This window comes from Schistocerca americana, chromosome 8, assembly GCF_021461395.2.
Source record: "Schistocerca americana isolate TAMUIC-IGC-003095 chromosome 8, iqSchAmer2.1, whole genome shotgun sequence".
NCBI lineage: Eukaryota > Metazoa > Arthropoda > Insecta > Orthoptera > Acrididae > Schistocerca > Schistocerca americana.
In genome coordinates, this window is record NC_060126.1 from 140,639,270 (window position 1) to 140,660,724 (window position 21,455).

Genomic DNA, 21,455 nt, shown 5'->3' on the forward strand with positions numbered 1-21,455 from the left:
CATGTCTCAAAATTACGAACTTTGAAAGTTTACTGTGTGACAACCGTTAAATGAGCCATACATTCTCTTCTTTAACAGTACAGATTTTCTATCCCATAGCCGGCCAGTGTGGCCGAGGGGTTCTAGGCGCTTCAGTCTGGAACCGCGCGACCGCTACGGTCGCAGGTTCGAATCCTGCCTCGGGCATGGATGTGTGTGCTGTCCTTAGATTAGTTAGGTTGAAGTAGTTCTAAGTTCTAGAGGACTGATGACCTCAGATGTTAAGTCCCATAGTGCTCAGAGCCATTTGAACCATTTTTTCTTTCCCATAACTACTCCTGACAGTCCACTTGATCACAGATTTTAACTATCATAATGTAATCGCATAACAGTTCTCTAATGGACACAAGAGCATTTAAGTTCTTCTTGCTAAGGAGCGTACCAATACCGGTGTAAATTATGTTACCAATGTCAATAATAAGGTCGTTCAGGTTCTCTAGTAATAGAAACCAAAGTGTTCATTGCCTGATCTCATCTTTCTCGATAATAGCTTTGGGGCGTTTAGCACTTAGAAGGAATCCATGTGGCAACTTTCAGCTACCACAGAAGACTCATCAGTTGCAGCTGTGACATCTCCTTTTAGCCTCTAAATAGGCAAGGTGGCGAAACTTCCAGCGATGGCATAATCCCAACATCATACTCAGGTACAGAGCAGTATCCACACGGTGAAGTATTGTGCTGTATTTCGACGCTATTTTGGGCGAGATAGTACAGTGTTATACTCTACTGTGCGGATTCTGCACTGTAACTGAGCATTAGGTTATCGAATCGGTAGTATTCATGTGGTTTATCTCTGAACAGAGCGGTCATTGGTGCACAGCCGTGCGACTCTAGGGCGACTTCTCTCTAAGTGGGAGAACTGCGGACAAAGTGGTGCAGACTCCTCGACTGATCTGGTGAACATGAACTTTGCAATTATCGAATAGACAGCTCTCCCTGGGTATGCATTTCTTTAAATAAAGTCGCAAGTGTCCCTGTTACATTGTTTCAGCGTACAGTTTGCACTTAGAGGAACATGGTGCAGCAGTAGCAGCACAGAGATGTGTCCGGAAGGCTCTGTCTCTCCCAGCATTTGATTAAATAAAGATGCAAGTGTAGAGATTCAGACTTAGAGTAAGGAGGAGCAATATCTAGTGACTGTACACCTGTGAGTGGGCATTGTCTTGGGAAAACACTTCAAGTAGATCATCTTTTGTCCAGTAGAGACAGTCCTGGACATGCACAAACATCCTTTGTCTCTATTGTGATAGAACCACGGTCAGTGTTCCACAACTGGGATTCTGGGGACATAGCCAGGGGCACTATTCCAGAACTCAGATTCTGACGATGTAGAACCTGTCCCAGTATGCCTTGGTCGCCATTTTCGCTCACTATTTTGTAATTCCTGTCATCCATCTTGTATTCTGACATATAGTAGGGCTGTCCCAGTATATCAAGTCTGGGCTCGTATGCCAGAATACTACAGGTCTGAGCTGGATTGTGATGTCATAGAGCCTTTCCCATTATTCCAGGTCATCCAGCACAAGAATGTGCCACTTTGCATTTTCCGCCAATTTATACTTAGGACAACAACCCTTCTTCCATGGGAAACACATTAGCACTGTTCGGCTATTTTTTTTAGTTTCCCACGAAAATTTGAATTTCCCAGTACTTTCTATGTAAGTCAATTGGCCTTTGTCAGGCAGAGGAGGGCTTTGGGTGGGGAAATTCTGTGAGTCATCTATGACGTCTCTGATGACAGCATCAGTGACACACTTGGTGCCAGAACCAGCATCACATATCTATTAGAGCCTTCTGTTCTTCTACTAGCTTTTATATTTCTCTCTGTAAAAGTTGAGTATGTGAATGCAAGACAGTAGTTTCAGTTCAACTCTTTATTCAACATGGTTTCCCCAAAGATATTTTGGGGTAGTTCTTCTCATTCTCAAAGGATACTTTTGGTTCAGAAAAGGGCGGTTCGGACAATAAATAGTGAAAGTTTGCAAACCTCTTGTCGACCCCTGTTCATTAGTCTGGGTATTGTGACATTGGCCTCTGAATATATACATTCTTTACTCACGTTTCATGTTAACAATATCAGCTTATTCCCAAGAATTAGCTACTTTCAATTAGTCAATACTGGGCAGAAATCCAGTCTGCATTTGGATCACACTTCCTTGACTCTTGTGCAGAAATGTGTGCAGTATATTGCCGCATCCATTTTCAATAGCTACCACAAGAATTCAAATATCTTAGTACTAATTCACGCGCTTTCAAATAGAAACTGAAGAGTTTCCCCATGGCTCACTCGTTCTTTTCTGTTGAAGGGTTACTCGAAAAATTACGCTGATTCCTGTGTTACATTGTGACTGTGTTTACATAAGCTTATGGACTGTCTTTTTTTTGGGTTCATCAATATTTCATTTTATCTGTTATTACTTTTATGTTGTAATTTCATGTACTGACACATTCGATAACCTTGGAGATTTGCTCCTCAGTTTGGTCCTACAGAACTAGACGTGTAAAATAGAAAAATGAAATAGCGATAAGGCTTCTAGAAACTTCCTTTGAAATGACTTGAACAGTCTTTGAGTATTTACCTCTGGTATATTTAGTAACTGAAAATACACACTCAGTAGGGATCTCCTTGTTATTTTTTCACACAGTACTGCATGCATATTGCACTACCCCAAAGTCTTGACACCTTATTTGTTGAAGCTATTTGCCTTGCTCGATCAGGTGATTTGGATTCACTGGATCTACAGTGGCTCTGTCCATAGTAGAAAGAAAATTAGTGCTGGTTTCTCTGGACAGCATCATTCTGAAACCTAAAATCAGATGTGAACCAGCTTCCCCTGTTTTATGTTGCAGTATTTCTTGGGGCATCTAACTCTTCTACATTTTTTGCTCATTATTCCAACTATTATTACTTTTCCTTCAGAAGAGATATTTCTAAAAGGTAACTGGAGTATGAATTGTCACAAGTTCCAGTTTTGGCTTTCCCTTCCTGTAGATTGAGTAACAAAATGGTATCAGTTTCCATACTTAATATTCTGTATTGTCCCCATGGCTGCCAACCAGAGCATACCTCTAAATTTGTAGTTTAAAGACTCTGGAGTCACAAATCACGATGACTGTCACCCTGTACTTAGCCAGTTACATTGAACAGACTTTAAATTCTCTGCAGAAGGTATCAAATTATCATCAATTTTACCCTCATTCAGTATTTGCTTTTGCAGTTTCCTACAAAATGGGGAATAATAAATTGATTTGCTGCTAGTTTGTCATTTTTTCCTGCCTTCCCTAGTAGTATTGTCATCAAATCTAACCTTACTAGTAAGAGAACATGACCTGCTTGCTGTCCATACATTCTCTGAATACTTCTGCACCATTTCAATCATTTGCCTAGAGTTGTGAAAATGTGTGTGCCTGTTTTACTTTGCTCCCATCAAAATGAAACGTTTTATACTTGTCTACATTTAAGTCTTCTTGTTGTTTTTTTTCGCATTGTGGATGGCGAAATTTCACTCAAATTCTTGTGATCTCCAAATATGTACACTAAATTGGACTTTTAATAATGTCATCAACAAAAAATTCTCTCACTGTAATGTTTTACACACATGGCTTTGGACTTAACAATTTCATATAACTTTTTTATTGCGCTTACTAAACTTATTTACTAAAGGGCGTTTATTCCATAGTGTTTTCAGTCAAAAAACCATTTACTAATAATTTTCAGAGCTATCAAGTTCTTATAAATAACTTGCTTCTTCTTCTGATTCCATATGGTCACTATTTTCTTCCATGATTGCATCTTCTGATGTAGCTGCTTTTTCTCCCACCTCTTCTTCGCAATCGATTTCATGAGTGTTGAGAAGGAAAGGACATCAGTTAGACAATTTGAATTTCAAACAGAAATTAGATTACTAAAAATCATCTTATCAGAAAATTAAGGACAGCTTAAACTCATTTACATGTACAACTATCTTCCACAAGCACTGTGAAGTGAGCGACAGTGAATATTTCTCATTTTACCAGTTATTAGGGCTTTTCCCCATTCTGTTCATGTAGGGGGTAGTGATGTGATGAAAGTGTGATAACAGAAGCAGAAGCATATGTCAAAAGTCAATTTTAGCCGAAGTATATATATTAAGAGAAAAGTAAGAATTCTTTATCAAATACTATTTTTTATTATATCAATATTCAAAATTTATCAATAGCAGATTATATTTAACAAAAAATAACCCTGCAATCTATATCGATGTTTCCAGAATGAGATTTTCACTCTGCAGTGGAGTGTGCGCTGATGTGAAACTTCCTGGCAGATTAAAACTGTGTGCCCGACCGAGACTCGAAATCGGGACCCTTGCCTTTCGCGGGCAAGTGCTCTACCAACTGAGCTACCGAAGCACGACTCACGCCCGGTACTCACAGCTTTACTTCTGCCAGTACCTCGTCTCCTACCTTCCAAACTTTACAGAAGCTCTCCTGCCTGGGGCTGTGGCTAAGCCATGTCTCCGCAGTATCCTTTCTTTCAGGAGTGCTAGTTCTGCAAGGTTCGCAGGAGAGCTTCTGTAAAGTTTGGAAGGTAGGAGACGAGGTACTGGCAGAAGTAAAGCTGTGAGTACGGGGCGTGAGTCGTGCTTCGGTAGCTCAGTTGGTAGAGCACTTGCCCGCGAAAGGCAAAGGTCCCGAGTTCGAGTCTCAGTCGGGCACACAGTTTTAATCTGCCAAGAAGTTTTATATTTCGATGTTCTTTGTATAAAAGACCAGCTTCCCCAAAATAACTGTTCACTGGCTACACTACTGTGAGGAGCCAACAAATACTGGCTAGCTAGTGGCATAGATAGTAGTAGTTGTATCCATTTGATTTCCACCACATTAGTGGGTCATCTTTTAGAGGAAGTCTATTTTTCCTTTTTGTACTCCAGTAGGTTTGATTGTAGCATCAAAAGCAGATTGATGTTTTTGTCAGTCATAGTTGGGTCTTGCTGATCTTCCTTCATGTTGAACATGAATTCTAATATTTGTAACACTGTTTCTAATTGACATTCGGTGATTAAGTCACAAATTGTTTAAGGATGATTTTCGATTTCAACCATTTAAAGCTAGTAGGTATGCAGTCGTCTTGAAATTAGTTTGGATCTCTGGCTTCCATCATCTTCAGATTAAGTATTTGAGCCTCAACTTGCTCTATGATGATGCTATTGAAAAAATTTGACTTGTATCATGGATCTAAATACGTTGCGGTTGTGTACTTATCGTTTTTGGTCTGTGCTCCAAATCTTGTGCCTGAATTCAGTTCATACATAATTTTCTTATCAAATTTTGGAATTGTTCTGAAGTATCAGTTTTTGTTTCTTGTTGCTGTAAAGTGGTCACAAGAACTTGAATTAGCGGTATGACTGATGAAATGCTCACTTGAGAACTGCATAACTTTCTGCTACTTTCTTCAAATGGTTTCATTAGTTCTAATAATTTTGAACATTTATCTCATCTCCAGTGGAGATCACTTGATTTGATTTGAACATAAGTACAAAATTAACGAATCTTTGAGCTATTAAAACCGTTCCATCGTATTGAACATGCTGTTTCAGCTGTAAATAGGGGAAAATAAATTAACAGATACGTTTTTCATGAAAACAAAACACACTATACTTAACGCTAAAGATATACCATAAAATTAAAATTCATTTTATATATTTAACAATATTTACCATTTTGGGCAATCCTGCATGACAGAAAAATCAGGTTGATTAAGGCATTCCCCTCGAATTTTTGCTCACTCGCTTTGTGAAACCAAGGAATGATTGAAATAGGTGGCTTTTTTTTTCAGTATAGCCGTAAGTTGTCCAAACCACTCCTGTGATTCCACAGCACCTCAAGTACAAAGTTGCATTTAATATATTGCACAATTCACATCATCAAAGCGAGGCAACTGCAATGTTTTACTCACGTTAAATTCACAGTCACGAACAATACAATACACTGCTTGGTGATTAATGCACCATTCTTGAAGAACCGTTTCAAATTTTGTCGATATTGCATGATCTATTTGACACCCAATCTTGACTTCACATTTCAAAATTATAGACATCCTGTGAAAATCCTTTGAAACACCATGAGAAGTCAAACTAAGTAATGAAGTTCTAGAATTTTTCTTCCCAGCTTCTTGTACAAGTTATCGCACAAATATGAAATAAAAAAGTCGTGACCTTTCAAGGCTGGAAGAGCAGCATTCATTACCCTGTGAAAGCCGGTACCCTCAAAAAAATTAAAGGATTAGTTCTGGAAGGCAATCATTTCAGTAATTACACGATCCATTTGTTGAGACTTTAGGTGTGAGGAATCCAAATTATCATTTACTTGCAGACTTTGTTGCACTCTAAGTTGTTGTTTAGTATCTTTGGCCAGAGTAAAGAAACCTATAACAACGAGACAATAAAAATTGTAAAATACTCCAAGAAATGAAATAAGTAAAAATTAATACAAAAATAAAATTCCATGTGTTAAGTAGAGCACGTCAATAATTTACAACATGCATAGCTAAAGTACCAATTGTAAAAGAAATGTTTCTGAACCAGTTTATAAATCTCCGTGCAGTTTCTCAGTAGGATGTTAATTTATGAATATTAGATTTTATTCTTTGTATTGCATACTAGGTTCCCATAACTTATTTTCCATCATTACTGTTTATTTTAGAATTGATGATGATAAAGATGTTTCCAAAATCTGGTATACAATATCGAGAATAAATGCAATAAATAAATTAACATTCTACTTAGCAAATGCAATACAGTGTGATTGGTATTGGTTCAAATTACAAACAGTTAAACGAGAACCTTCACTCTTATAAAGATAAACGAAAGACAAAATTCTTAGAAACGTTTTAAATGGCGTGCGATAGCTTTTTAAAGTGCTCACATCACACTGAATGAGGGGCAGGGGCGTAAAAATCATTTTAATTTCATGCAGTGCTGTCAACATACACTTGTGCACAGCTCGTGTACTACAGTGGTATATTTATTGCATGCCACAGACCGTTATATGCTTACACCGTAAAGAGCTGGCAGCAACAGGAAAATGCTCATTATCTATCAACTTGTACCAGCATGACCCTGCTAGAACTAAGCATGGGGTGAACTATTTAAAATGTTATCATGTTGTGAATTATTTGGAAAAAACAGCTTTGCACCAGCATTGGACAGAACTCACCCCTGATAATCAAACTACATAATTAGTATTGACTACTTGATTGTATAAATCTTGACTAACCTTCTATTTTGTGGCCTCCACTGAAAGTTCGATATTTTCATCTAACTTCTCATACTACGCAAGTTTCTCGCCATTTAATGATTTAAAATGTCTCTGTAGTGTGATGGTCGTGCTTCCTTTTTGCAGATATACTTTGGCACAGAATTTGCATTTGACATTCAAATCAATAATCTCGACGAAATAGTTCCAAATAAGACTTGTTTTTTGGTTTCATTATTGCTCTCTTAACTATTGTTACATCACAAAACTGGTGACTGAAAAACACTGTACAATATAGTAATATTATACAGCAACATAAAGCAGACTGATGAGCGAGAAAATGCTATACTTTCGCGATCATGGACGGAGGTCACTACGTAATAATCCAATAAACGCAACAATCGCTACAGGCACCTGTCGGTTTGGTACACGCCACATCCAACGAACTCCCATCTGAGCAGCAGCCGGCGCGTTGGGCCAATAAGCGATCATCGACACCCTCAGCATTGTTGAAAGTTCCGATTAACTTCCGATATAAAAATGGGGAACCGGATGCGGAACTGTATGTGAAAAAATGTGCGAAAGCGGAAGCAGATGTCTGTCGCATCACTAATAAGGAGTATGCAAAGAATGGTTGCTTCAAAGCCTCTGTGTGTGCTGTAATTAGTTTAATCTTATCTTCGCAACCCATATGGGAGCGACACATAGAAGATCGTAGTATGCTTCTAGGTTCATCACTGAAAGTTCGTTGTAGAAAATTTCTAAGTAGGTTTTTAAGAGACAGTTTGAGTCTGCCTTCAAGCATCCGTCATTTCCGTTATTTCAGCATCAAACGAACACGTGACCATTCATTCTGCTGTTCTTTGTAACCATTCAATGCCTGCTGTCGATCCTATTTGATATTGGTCCCATGCACTTGAGCAAGATTCTATGACAGTACTTTCAATGCAGTCTGCTTTGCAGACTGTGTGGACTTCCCCGTATTCTATCAATGAACCGCAGTCAGCCACCTGCTTTACTTACGAACCAAGTCTATGTCATCATTCCATTTCATTTTTCAACAAACTGTTTTCTGTGAGTGACCAGTTCCAGCTGTGATTCATTGATACAGCGTGAGGCACAAAGGATGGACGTTTTTAGAACAGATTAGTATTCAGGGTCTGCTAGTAGGAGTGGGAAGACTGAAGTGGTCATTTGTTTGGTAGCTCCTGCCATTTTGTTTAGTTGAGGTCATGGAGCCATGCAATGTGCAACATCGTGTGTTAGCTTATGACAGCTTTGTGCGTAATAATGAGTCTGTTATTGCAGCTCAGAGTGAGTTTCGTCGCCATTTCAATCTTGCGAGGCATGATAGAGTACCCACTCGTAACCTCATTTTACGTTGGGTTGAATCATTTCGTTTACAAGGAACAGTGGGGAATAGAAAACCTCCAGGGGCTCATCGGCCAGTACGCACTGTAGAAAATGTTGAAAGAGTTTGACAAACCATATTCCGTAGTCCTGGCCGATGTGATAGGAGAATTCTGCTGAACTGCGCATCAGTAAACGTTCAGTTAGGCTATTTTGCATATTAAGCTAAGACTTCATTTCTACAAAATGGCCATGGTGCAACAATTGAACCCTTGAGATTACATACAGCAGCTAAATTTTGCTCGAGAAATGGTCACAACTGAGCAAAATGACAACATTATTTTGTTTGTGAGTGATGAAGCTAATTTTCATTTGAAAAGCATAGTAAATCTTCAGAACTGTCGTTACTGGGCCAGTGATAATCCAAAACTAATGCAGGAGAGACCTTTACATAGTCCCAAGGTGACTGTTCGGTGTGCTGTAACCAGTAAAGATATTATTGATCCGTACTTTCTCCAAGATAATAACGGGAACACTGTAGCTGTTACCTTGGAACGTTATAGACGGATGACCACCGAATTCTTGCTACCTGAACTAAGAAGAAAACGTATTCTATTCGACGAATTTGGTTTCTGCAGGACAGCAGCCCACACAGATAGAATATCAAAGGAAGTTATTTGGATGTTTTTTGTGGTCGCAGCATTTACCAGTTTGGCGACGTTAATTGGCCTTCTCGTTCTCCAGACCTGACCATGTGCCACATTGTAAGCAAGTTACCAATCTCTGCACCTCTTTGAAATCTTATAAAAATCTGACTGAATATCTGTGCAGCTATTTTCCAATAATATTTCATTATAGATAACTGCATCATCTGCAAAAGGTCTGATGTTACTAATAATATTGTCTCCAAGGTATAAATATACAGTATGGACAGCATAGGCCCCAACACACTTCCCTGTGGTAAACACAAAGTTACTTGTACATCTCTCGATGACTCTCCATCCATGATACCTTGTTGCATCCTTGCTGCCAGAAAGACCCTTAGACAAGTCACAAATTTCGCTTGATCCATATGATCATTGTTTTGAAGATAAGTGTAAATGTGGTATTGAACAAAATGCTTTTCAAGTATCTAGAGGTAATGTGTCTACAGCCAGCTTCTTCCATGACTTTCAGTATGTCATGTGAGATAACTCCAAGTTACCTTTTACACTATTGAAGTTCTCGGAATCCATGTTGGCTGGCATGAAAGAGGTCTTTCTTTTCGAGATATCTCATTACCTTTGAGCTCAGAATATGTTCTACAATTCTGGAACAGACAGATGTCAGAATATAGGACAATAGTTCTGTGGATCCCTTCTGCTACCCTTCTTGTGGACTCGTGTGACCTCTGCTTTCATCTAACTACTTGCCATGGTTTTTTCTTTGAGGAATCTACAATAGATTACAGTTGAAAGTGGGTCTAACTCACAATTAAAAAATTGTTAAATTCAATGTAGAATCTGATAGGGATTCCATTAGGTTCTCAAGCTTTGTTCAGTTTTAATGATTTCAACTGTTTCTCAACACCACTGACACTAACACTTATTTCACTCATCTTTTCAGTGATATGAGGATTAAATTGGGGCAATTCTCCTGGAATTTCCTTTGTAAAGAAACATTTTAAAATGGAGTTAAGCATTTCAGCTTTTGCTTTGCTACCCTCAATTTTAGTTCCTGTCAAATACATGAGTGACTATACACTAACTTTGGTGGGGTTCATGGAAAATCTTTCAGCAGTATTCTGCGACTGCAGTCATTGATGGCTTTATGCATTGCAATCATGACAGCCAAATGTGTTTCATTCACCATATCTTATCTATAGCCCGACATTTTGTTTTACAGCAGTAGTTTCTGTTTCTTTAGAAGTTTCTTTGCAGTGACTATGTACCATGGAGGATCCCTCCTGTCATTACATATAAATCTTTTTATGTGTTTTACTTGCCCTTTGTAATTTGGTAGTCATTATTGCTTCAACTGCCTTATGATCACAGATGCCAGTTTTGAAGAGGACATTCTCAAAGATATCAGGTCTAGTTGTTGCCATTATATCAAATATATTTCTATCATTAGTGGTGTCCTGAACCAACTGTTCTAGCCTATGTAGTTTCGAGAGAGGACATTCTATAATGTGCGACACGATGCCATTTCACGCTCACCACTAACCTAACTGCAACTATCCCAATGATTGCCAGATGATTAAAGTTTCCTCTGATGATTACAATATGATTTGGGTACTGATACTTATGTAGTAGTGAACTGAAATTTTCTCTAAATTTTCGATTACATCAGGAGGTGAGTCTGTACCATATATGAATAATAAATGCAAAAAGATTATAAAAAATAAAAAATAGTAAGTATACTTTTATAATCACTTTTTATGATCACTCATGTTGTGTGCCATATTTTACTGAGTGATGATGATGCTTTGGATGTTAAAAAAAACGAACTTGTCAGCCACAAACAAATGCACCAAACAATGACACTTCTTGTGTTAATATTTCAGACTTCAATAATAAGTTGAGTGGTGATATGTGCCACAGTGAATGCAATTATTCCTTACTGCTGAATTTTATGCACCAAAGTGTGTAATCAAAAGTTAATACCTGCTGCTCCGTCGAACTCCATCTAGCATACCGTTTCCAACTACCAACTTAAGTTTTCTTAGTCACTTACTTCATTTAAAGAAGTACTAACATGAATGTGTTTATGACAAATGCAAATCAGCAGTTGTACTGCAGCGGATCCCGTACCAATGGGGTAATCACTGGTCTTCCGATTTCTTATGTAAGTGGACGACGCAGTTGTGTTATGTGTTATCACATAATTGACAGATACGAAAACTCATCGACAGGGTGATTCCACTGAGATGAGATCCACGCTGAGAATATTGCTACAATAGTTTTGTTAAAAATAAAATGTTACAGGCCAATTCACACTTGCCGTCATGTCAAGCTGTATATACACTGTAACTATTCAGGCTTTCCCGGCGATCTGATGACATCTTGGGTTGTCAGATGTTCTGCCGGATATCTGCGTCGTACTTGCACGATGTTTCGGTCACGTAGCTCGTAACCTTCATCAGGTGCGACCTGAGACTGCTCCTCGAGTGGACCTGGTCCAGTATTTATGTCTATGGCCTTCCCCCTCCACCAACGGCTGCAGGCGCTTCCTCTGTGGTCCGCGCCCATTCCCTGCGACCTGCTGGAGCGTTGCTGCTCCGTTTTCCGTCTGCTGCGGTTCTAGGTGTTCCCTTTGCGGTCCGCGCCCACCAAACCCTCTCCTGGGGTTTCATCTATGGTCTGGGGTACCAAGCGTTCCCCCTGCGGTCCGCGCCCGCTCACCACGACCTGTTAGAGCGTTGCCGCTCCGTTTTTCGTGCGCTGCGGCTCTGGATGTTCCCTCTGCGGTCCGTGCCCACCAGTCCCACTTCTGGGTGTTTCATCTTCGGTATGGTGCGCCTGGCAGTCCGTCAGGGGCTCGTTTTCCGTCGCCATGTCTCTGGTTCTTCTGTTTGTGTAGTGTTGCAGCTGGCCCCATTGCTCCTTTAACAATTCCAGAGCCGGATCCCAGGCTCTACTTAGCTTGTACCCTGTGTCACGGTTCATAAGATCGTCAGCCATTTTAATTTCTATCGATTCTCTCATAACACTGTCCCAAAATCTGGGTGCTTGTGCTAGAATCTTGGTATCCTCATACTTCATGGCATGACCTAGTTCTAGACAGTGTTCAGCAATGGCTGACTTAGTCACCTGTCTTAATCTAGTGTGCCTCTGATGTTCTTTGGACCTGATCTCCACAGTTCTTGTCGTCTGGCCAATGTAGAACATGCCACATTGACAACGTATATTGTAAATCCCTGGTTTTCGTAACCCCAGGTCGTCTTTGACACTCCCCAGCAGTCCCCCAATTTTGTTGGATGGACAGAAAACACACTTGATATTGTGTTCATGGAGGATCCTACTGATTCTGGCAGAAATAGAGCCAGCATAGGGCAGATATGCCACCTTCTTGGCTTCATCTTGGTCTTCTTCAGGAACCTGTGGTATAGTGGCTGGTTGGAGTGCCCTCTCAATTTGTCTGTCCGTGTATCCATTCTTGGAGAAAACTGTTTTGAGACGTTCTATCTCTATAGGTAGATTCTCTTGGTCTGACAGGGCACTTGCTCTGTAGACCAAAGTCTTCAGAACCCCATTCTTCTGTGCAGGGTGGTGACAGCTGCTGGCATGCAGATATAAATCAGTGTGTGTTGGTTTTCGGTACACACTGTGGCCAATTGATCCATCTACTTTCCTCTGGACTAGTACATCCAGAAATGACAGCTGGCCATTCTTCTCCAATTCCATGGTGAACTTGATATTAGGGTGGCATGAGTTAAGATGTTCAAGAAACCCATTGAGCCTGTCCATCCCATGTGGCCAGATCACGAAGGTGTCATCCACATACTTAAAGAAGCATGTGGGTTTAAATGTGGCTGTCTCCAATGCCCTCTCCTCAAAACTCTCCATAAACATGTTGGCAACCACAGGGGACAGTGGGCTGCCCATAGCTACACCTTCAGTTTGCTCGTAATATTGGTTTCTGTACAGGAAATACGTGGATGTCAGTGTATGACTGAACAGGTCCAACAGAGCACCGTCAAATTTTTCTGCAATCAGTTCTAGTGAGTCCTTCAGTGGGACCCTGGTGAACAGCGATACCACATCAAAACTAACCATGATGTCCAAATCTGTGATGTGCAGTTGCTTGAGGCGTTGCAGGAAATCTTTTGAGTTGCGGATGTGATGAATACATTTCCCCACATATGAAGACAAGAGACCTTTCAAGTACTTGGCTGTTGTGTACGTAGGTGCCCCAATATTACTGACGACTGGACGTAGGGGCACGCCCTCCTTGTGTATTTTAGGCAGGCCATGCAGTCTGGGTGGCACTGGCGCTTTTTCCCGTAGTTGTCTGATGATCTTATCGGGCATCCCTGTTTCCTTCAAGAGAGCACTAGTCTTCTTGGCCACCTTGTCCGTGGGGTCACACTCCAGAATTCTGTATACAGGGTCCTCCAGAAGTTGGCGTACTTTCTCATCATAATCCACCCGCTGCAAGATGACAGTGGAGTTCCCTTTGTCTGCTGGCAGTACCACAATGCTGTTGTCTTCCTGGAGTTTCTTGAGTGCAAGCCTCTCCTCGGTTGTGATGTTCGATTTCGGCGGCCTGGCCTTGGTGAGGGCCCTGCAGGTCTCTTGGCGGACTTCCTCTGCCACATTAGGTGGAAGTGTGGCTCCAACTTGCTCTACTGCACTGACGAACCTGAAATGGGTACGTTTCTAGGGGTCGTAGCAAAGTTGAGACCCTTGCTGAGTACCTTTAAGGTTGTATCATCAAACTGTATGCCACTCAGATTCATCACAGTGCATGTCTCTTCCATCTGCTGTGCTTTCTTACTCATGCGGTAAAACTTTGCAGATTGGCAAGATGAGGCATTCCTTCTAGCACACTCAGCTAAAGACCAGTCTACCCAATCCCAGTCTTCTCTTGTTAAGGAGGCTGCCATGTACAGATGAATGTGTAACAGCTTCCTGGCCACAACATCTAACCTGTGGCGTATATCTCGAATCCTCTCTTTCACCATTGCCATGCTGGCTCTGCGTTTTATCTTGTTCGTCGCTCTGGAGTTGATGTGATGTTTAATTCTGGCAAATACTGGTACCACTTCTCCATCTCGACACCTCAGCAAAAAACTGAGAGAACTCAGCGTCTTCCCTTTCTTCTGCTGAAGCTTGTCCAGCTTCTTGATATTCTGATACATCTCCTCCCCGTAGAGACTTTTATGTAACTCTTCAGGCTTTCCCGGCGATCTAATGACATCTTGGGTTGTCAGGTGTTCTGCCGGATATCAGCGTCGTACTTGCACGATATTTCGGCCACGTAGCTCGTAACCTTCATCAGGTGCGACCTGAGACTGCTCCTCCAGTGGACCTGGTCCAGCATTTATGCCTATTGCCTTCCCCCTCCGCCAACGGCTGCAGGCACTTCCTCTGTGGTCCGCGCCCATTCCCTGCGACCTGCTGGAGCTTAGCTGCTCCGTTTTCCGTCCGCTGCGGTTCTAGGTGTTCCCCCCTGCGGTCCGCAGGGGGAACACCTAGAGCCGCAGTGCACGAAAAACGGAGCGGCAACGCTCCAACAGGTCGTGGTGAGCGGGCGCGGACCGCAGGGGGAACGCTTGGTACCCCAGACCATAGATGAAACCCCCAGGAGCGCGTTTGGTGGGCGCGGACCGCAGAGGGAACACCCAGAACCGCAGCGGACGGAAAACGGAGCAGCAACGCTCCAGCAGGTCGCAGGGAATGGGCGCGGACCACAGAGGAAGCGCCTGCAGCCGTTGGTGGAGGGGGAAGGCCATAAGCATAAATACTGGACCAGGTCCACTCGAGGAGCAGTCTCATGTCGCACCTGATGAAGGTTACGAGCTACGTGACCGAAATATCGTGCAAGTACGACGCTGATATCCGGCAGAACACCCGACAACCCAAGATGTCGTGTATATACACTGTCCATAATGTCACGGCAAGTCAAGCCAATTCAAGTCACGTGATCTCAAATTTCATGGCTGTCCTCAACTTTTTTTCGCGGGAATTGGTTCTTCACAAGGTGATTTTCAACTGTCTTTAAGCGCGAAGTGCACATTCATAGCGCGATAGCTTGGATATTTGAGTACACTTTTGTACGAAAACGACATATGGTTTGTAGCTTGCAGGTGTAGCTCGTATATTAGAGAAGTAAGACAGAAGTCCAAAACAACACAAAAAGTGTGGTCCGTAAAATATCATTACGTGGTACAGATAGGATATTTCACACACTACACGAGGAACTCGAGGAAGAGGAATTTTCATTTTATACTATAGGAAGTCGAAGCATCAGTTTTTTTGTTTGTTACCCAGATTACCAAAAGAAACGCAGTGTTACGAGCTGCCATCAAATCGCGAAAAACTTGTTTGTTTAAGGTTAAGTTTCTTTCTTACTTCAGTGCAAATTTCTGTGCAGTAGTCATATCGCCCTGAATATCTTTCCCTTCAAGATTCATAGGTTTTCTTTACGTCTTGTATTTGGCTGGTAATAGTTCAAATGCTTTACTTGTACTGAGGATTGTTAGTAAAACCAAGTAAACGTTGGCTACTGACGCCTGCAAAACTGTTGCACACCACAATTCAGAGAGCTTAACAACAAATATGCCTGCCACAGACATATATTTAAACAAACAACTTGTAATATCTGGAAGTTTCAAACCATTTTTCTTTATGAAACACTATAAATGTCTGATAACATACTAACAAATTCCTCCTAATAATCAATCTGATTCTACCTTCAGTACTTTTTTTCACTTCAAGTTGCAGCCATTTCATTATAATGTATTAAGATGGCCGCCGAGTAAGTGACGCCAGAAACCATTTCCAGAAAGTTAAGTGATTTAGACAGGAATATAATTTAGTTTAACGCTGACAACAAATTAAATACGTGCATTAGTGTATCGTTTAGTCTTGCCGTTAAGGGCTTGACTTTTCTTTGCGTATTTTTTCAGAAAACACGAAAAGATCGTAACTTCGCGAAGTCGCGCTTAGGCTTAAATTTTGTAAACGTGTTTGTTTCTTGTTTCAAGGTAATTTAACTAGTTTCATGGTAACAAATAAGTAAACTACCGTAAATAGCGTATAACTTCATTGTTTTAATACAGATTTCAGAAAAACAGCGTAACTTTATATCAGAAACTTGCCTGTATACATTTGTTTATAGGCCTAATTCTCGTAACGTTTTTGGAGAATCAAAGTTAAAGTATCTCGTTTAATTGTCCTTTTTTCATTCCATCGAGTGAAATATATAATAAATAGCATATACCTTCGTTATTTTAATACAGATCTCAGAAAAACAGCGGAATTTTAAATCAGAAACTTGCTTATATACATTTGTGAATAGGCTTAATTCTTGTAACGTCTTTTTTGATTTTCGGTAATTTAATTGATTTATTCTAGCTAAAGTATTATTTTTGCCATGAGTGAGAAGTGCCTGACTTGCCGTAGAATTGTTAGTTCCGGGGTTTGGTGTGATGGATGCAGTAGTTTTTTTCACTGGGGGGACCGCAGTGGCGTGGGTGTTGGGAAAGTGGATCAGGCTCATCAGTGGTTATGTAGGATTTGCAGCAGAGATAAGAAGATAGTGGAACAGGAGGGGAAAATTGCTGCCCTTCAGGCTGAGCTAGATCAGACTAGGGAAGATCTGGACAGGTTAAGGAGGGAGAAGGGCAAAGAGAGGTGGGAAGTGGCAACAGGTAGCAGAAGGAACAGGCCTAGAACTAAGTCTGACAGTTTTGTGGTGAATGTCAAAAATAAGTTTGACCTGTTGCTTCAGTTAGAAACTGATGAGCCTCAAGCAGAGGTAGGTGTAGACAGGACACAACAAACTTTCAATAGGAAATTGAAAAAGAATGTAGGAAAGTCATCAAAAAGGAAGAAAGTTTTGTTGTTAGGCAGTTCTCATGCCAGAGGTGTAGGCCAACTTCTGCAGGAGGAATTAGGACCAGAATACCAGGTCACAAATTTTTTCAAACCAAGTGCTAGTCTGGATCAGGTGACAGAGGATTTAGGTTCACTCTGTAAAGGATTTACCAGGGAAGACACCGTGGTTATTGTGGGAGGGCCAGGGAACAGCATCGACAGAGATCCTGGGTACAGTATAGAGTGTGACCTGGTAAAGATTGCGTCGGCATCGAGACACACCAATGTTGAATTTGTATCTGTCCTGAGACGCCATGACCGGCCTCATTTGAACTCTTCTGTTGGGAGAGTAAATTTGGAGTTGGAACGGCTGCTTGGGTCGGGTGCGGGGGCTCATATTGGTGTGGTTCCTGTTGATTATCTCAGTAGGTGGGACTATACCAGGCACGGCCTACATCTCAACAGGAAAGGGAAGGGGAAACTGGCTGGGGTAATAGCAGGAAATTTAAGGGGGGGAGGCACTGCCATGAATGGTAAAATACCAGTGGTTACAGGTGTTGGAGCAGCACCTTTTTTAGGATAGGTAAGACAGAAAGATGTCAAGTTCTACGAGAGGTCAGGATTGAAACAAATCTTCAGTTTAGGAAAGAAATTAAACAGCACAATTCTAGCACATTGGATCACCAATCACAGCTATCAATTATAAATTTTCACCAATCACCAGAAATTTTATCTCCACCAAGTTGTATCTCAGTCCTAGGTAATTGCATTGATGAATTAAAGTCACCCAACCCAATTGACATAATCTGCCTCTCTGAACACCATGTGACCACTGGTATAGGAACTAGGCCTAAGCACAATGAGAAACTCAGACAGGAGAGTACTGCAAATGTTAGAATAAGGAAAGGTTCTCATAAAAGTATAATTAAAAATAATGTAAGTATATTTCATCAAAATATTGGGAGTTTAAAGAATAAAGTAGATGAGCTTCTGGTTTGTTTAGAAGATTTAGAAGCTGAGAATGAAATAGATATACTATGCCTGTCTGAGCATCACATTGTTACTGATATGGATAAGGTAAATGTAAGTGGTTATAAGCTCTCTGCACATGTAATGAGAGAAAATATGGAGAAAGGAGGAGTTGCCATATATGTCAAAAGTTATCATTGTGCAAAAAGTATAGAAACAAAAAAGTTTTGTGTAGAGAAACATATAGAAGCATGTGCCTGTGAGCTTAAATTAGGAAATTTTCATCTATTTCTGAAGAATTTGGACTCCTTGTTGTGCTATCTGTCGGACAGGGGGAAGCAAATTATTATTTGTGGGGACTTCAATGTAGATTCTCTGAAAGAGGGTAATAGGAAAAATGACCTTGAAGTATTACTCGGTTCTTTCAATTTGACACCCGTTATTGATTTTCCTACTCGGGTGGTAAAGGATAGCAGCTCACTGATAGATAACTTCTTTATAGACCAAGATAAGTTTAACCAGATAAATGCTCAGCCTGTTGAGAATGGTCTTTCTGATCATGGTGCACAGCTACTTACAATATATGACATAGCTCCATTCAGCAATACTAAACAGTCCTCCAAAGTAGTACGTTCAGTCAACGATTTAACAATTGCAAATTTCAGGGAAAGCCTACAGCAGTTAGACTGGGATGAGGTGTACCGTGAACCTGGTGCTAATTTAAAATATAATTTATTTCATGACATTTTTGTAAATGCATTTGAAAACTGCTTCCCCAAGAAAATAGTTAAATATACTCGTAAGAAACCTTGTAACAAACCATGGCTTACTAAGGGTATAAAAATATCTTGTAACCGGAAAAGGGAAATGTATCTGACAGCAAGAAAGAGTAGTGACCCAGAAACTATCAAAAATTATAAAAACTACTGTGTTATATTAAGAAAAGTTATTAAAAAATCCAGGAGTGTGTGTATCATGTCTGAAATCAGCAACTCTGATAATAAAATTAAAACAATTTGGAATATTATTAAAAGAGAAACAGGCCAACCAAGAGCAGAGGAAGACAGTATTACCATCAAATTGAATGAAAACTTTACGAACAAAAAGTCAGAAGTTGAAAATATTTTTAATAATCATTTTCTAAATGTTGTGGATATAGTAGGATCCAGGTGTTCATTAGAAGATGCTAGCCTGTTAATGGAAGAGGCCATACCTATGCAATTTGATACAATTGAAATCTCACCCACTTCTCCCTCTGAAATTAGGAAAATAATAAACTTGCTTAAAAGCAAAAACTCACATGGAATTGATGGCTTTTCCAGCAAAATACTAAAAGCTTGTTCTCAACAGATAAGTAAGATTCTCAGCCACCTGTGTAATAGCTCTCTGGAACAGGGCATTTTCCCTGATAGACTGAAATATGCTATTGTTATACCTTTGCATAAAAAGGGGGATAGATCTGATGTCAACAATTACCATCCAATCTCCCTTCTAACAGCTTTATCCAAAATTTTTGAGAAAGTAATGTATTCAAGAGTAGCTTCACATATCTGTAAAAATGAAGTACTAACAAAATGTCAGTTTGGTTTCCAGAAAGGTTTTTCAACAGAAAATGCCATATATGCTTTCACCAGTCAAATTTTGAATGATCTGAATAACCGAACACCACCCATTGGGATTTTTTGTGATCTCTCAAAGGCTTTTGATTGTGTAAATCATGAAATTCTGCTAGACAAGCTCAAGTATTGTGGCATGAGTGGGACAGTTCACAAATGGTTTAATTCGTACCTAACTGGAAGAGTGCAGAAAGTTGAAATAAGTAGTTCTCGTAACATGCAAAGATCAGCACATTCCTCAAACTGGGGAACTATCAAGAATGGGGTTCCACAAGGGTCAGTCTTGGGTCCTTTGTTGTTCTTATTGTATATTAATGACTTGCCATTCTATATTCATGAAGAGGCAAGGTTAGTTCTCTTCGCTGATGATACAAGTATAGTAATCACACCTGAGAAACAAGAATTAACTGATGAAATTGTCAATACTGTCTTTCAGAAAATTACTAAGTGGTTCCTTGTAAACGGACTCTCACTGAATTTTGATAAGACACAGTACATACAGTTCCGTACAGTGAATGGTATGACGCCATTAATAAATATAGACCTTAATCAGAAGCATATAGCTAAGGTAGAATATTCCAAATTTTTAGGTATGTCCATTGATGAGAGATTAAATTGGAAGAAACACATTGATGATCTGCTGAAACGTTTGAGTTCAGCTACTTATGCAATAAGGGTCATTGCAAATTTTGGTGATAAACATCTTAGTAAATTAGCTTACTACGCCTATTTTCACTCATTGCTTTCATATGGCATCATATTTTGGGGTAATTCATCAATGAGGAATAAAGTATTTATTGCACAAAAGCGTGTAATCAGAATAATAGCTGGAGTCCACCCAAGATCATCCTGCAGACATTTATTTAAGGATCTAGGGATATTCACAGTAGCTTCTCAGTATATATACTCTCTTATGAAATTTGTTATTAACAACCAAACCCAATTCAAAAGTAATAGCAGTGTGCATAACTACAATACTAGGAGAAAGGACAATCTTCACTATTCAAGATTAAATCTAACTTTGGCACAGAAAGGGGTGAATTATACTGGCACTAAAGTCTTTGGTCACTTACCAAATAGTATCAAAAGTCTGACAGATAACCAACAAGTATTTAAGAAGAAATTAAAAGAATTTCTGAATGACAACTCCTTCTACTCCATAGAGGAATTTTTATATATAAATTAAGAAAAAAAAGAAAAAAAATAAATAAATAAAATAAAAAATAAAGAAAAACAAAAAACACAAAAAAATAAAGTTGTTATATTAACTTAAGTATGTTGTTAAATTAACCTAATTATGTCATGTATTGGAAAATTCGACTCGTTCCACATCATTACGAAATATCGTATTCATGATCCATGGAACTAGTATTAAGCCCGGTCCACACGCAACGATCTGTCTGCGCAGACATCGGCGCAGATGTCTGTACATGCAAAAGATCGCTGCAAATGTGGTGTGTTCACACGACACAAACCCCAATCTACTACTCGCCCGCCATCTGTCGGTGTAGAAAAGAAATATCAGTGGCAAGCGACTACGCTCCCCGAAAACGTCAAAATTTAATTCAGTTATTTTGAAAAATAGAAATGGAGGAAGTTCTGTTGTGGTCTGTGTTCACAACTTGTGTTGCAAAAAACATTCAGACCAACCGCAGGAAACAGAGAAAGCGGTCAAAATGGTGCAGACAGTGGCTGCTAAAGCGAAAGCAGTTTTGTCACGTAAATT